The sequence below is a fragment of the Galeopterus variegatus genome, unplaced genomic scaffold (genome assembly GCF_000696425.1).
Source record: "Galeopterus variegatus unplaced genomic scaffold, G_variegatus-3.0.2 Scaffold12027, whole genome shotgun sequence".
Classification (NCBI taxonomy): Eukaryota; Metazoa; Chordata; class Mammalia; order Dermoptera; family Cynocephalidae; genus Galeopterus; species Galeopterus variegatus.
In genome coordinates this window covers 44313-46182 of record NW_007738138.1, presented here as the reverse complement: position 1 = coordinate 46182, position 1870 = coordinate 44313, and positions in this window count along the sequence as shown.

Here is a 1870-nt window from a genome sequence, read left to right as displayed (position 1 = left end):
TAGGTTAAAATGCTTCATTTTAGATCAGTGTAATTTTGAAATCACACATAAGAGCATTTATTATCTAAATATTTATTTCGTGAAATATATAGAAAATGTTGGAGTTTCCCAATGAATTCTGTATGAAAAGCTTGATCCATTCACACACACACACAAAAAAAAAACGAATATTGAGATATAAATTGAAATTCAACTACTTGTTATATCGTAAAGATGAACAAATATGTTGGCTTGACAGATTCTTCAACCTTGGGTTGATTTGTTTTTTGGATGTAAAGTTTGTTTGTTTTTGTTTTTTTTTTTAAAATATGACCGGTAAGGGGATCTCAACCCTTGACTTTCAGCACCACATTCTCTCAAGTGAGCTAACTGGCCATCCCTGTATAGGATCCGAACCCGTGGCCTTGGTGTTATCAGCACCACACTCCCCGAGTGAGCCATGGGCCGGCCCAAGTTTGTGGGGGTTTTTTAAATAAAATATATATATTTTTTTTTGTCTTTTTCCGTGTTCTTCTCTTCTTTAACCAAATTTGCTCAGTAAATGGTGCCACTAACCACCCACCTACTCAAATGAAAAACTTGAGTCAACATCTTTGACTCCCTGTCACCCACTGTCCCACATCTAATCTTTCACCACAACCATTAGTGCTATCATCTAAATATTTTTTGATATATATTTCTCCATCCCCACTGCCATGACTCAAAATTAATTATCATTAATAGCCATGTGTTGAGTACTTTCTCTGTGGCAGGCACTATGCTTAGACCACTGATCTTTTATTTATTTTTTATTTATTTTTTCCATTTTTTATTTTTTTTAATTTTTATTTTGTCACTATACAATGTAGTTGATTATTATGTCCCATCACCGAAACCTCCCTCCCTCCTCCCTCTTCCCCCTCCCACCCAAGCATGTCCTTTCCATTTGTTTGTTGTAAGAACTTCAAAAAAAATTGTAGTTGTTATATCTTCCTCTCCCCCCCCCCCGGTTTTTGCATAACTTCGTATAGCATACATTATACGAAGTTATACGAACCAGTAAGCCACATAGTTTTCATCTTTTAGGAACCCGTAGGTATACAAAAATGTTTCATAAGACACTGTACATGTGACACAGTAGGAATACCTATACTTCCTAGTTGAAGAGAGTCCCAACAAGCCTTTCAGGAATTGAGGAGGTCAGCAGGGAGTGTTTCTGGAGGAGATGAATGACTCATGAACTGTGATTCAGAGGATGAGTTAGTTAACCAGGTAATGAGGGAGAAGGGATCCCAGGCATGGGGGTGGGCAGCAGGAATAAAAGCACAGAGGAAAGAAGCCAGGAAGAGTGTGTGTGCTATGACAAGCATTGCTGGAGGGACCAGGGCAGGGCATATAGGGGGACAAGGCCAGAGAGGCAGACAGGGACCAGATGGCCTCATTTGCTGCGTTAAGGAGCTTGTCTTGATCCTCTAGTCAGAGGGAGCCGTTGGAGGATTTAAGCCAGGGAATGTTGAGGTTGGTCACACTTGCCGTTTATGTAGATGATTCTGGCAGCCAGGGGGAGGATGGATTTGAGGGGATAAAACTAGAAAGCAGGGAGATCAGTTAGGAGGCTGAAAGATGATTGATAAAAATGATACTTGGGCAGCCAAAATAACTGACATTGATAGTGTACTCTGGACGCATAGCAGAGCACATAGAGCACACAATTTGGATAATAGTACACTTGGTCATGTGATTTATGTCAGTGGAGCTAGTAAATTTATCAAGAAATAAATGACAGAGGAGGCAAAAGTTATAGAAGCTGCACAGAAATTGGAAAGTCAACCATTAAGCATGGTGGTTAAGACAGGATTTATGATCTGGGTTGCCAGAAAACTTTGGGGCA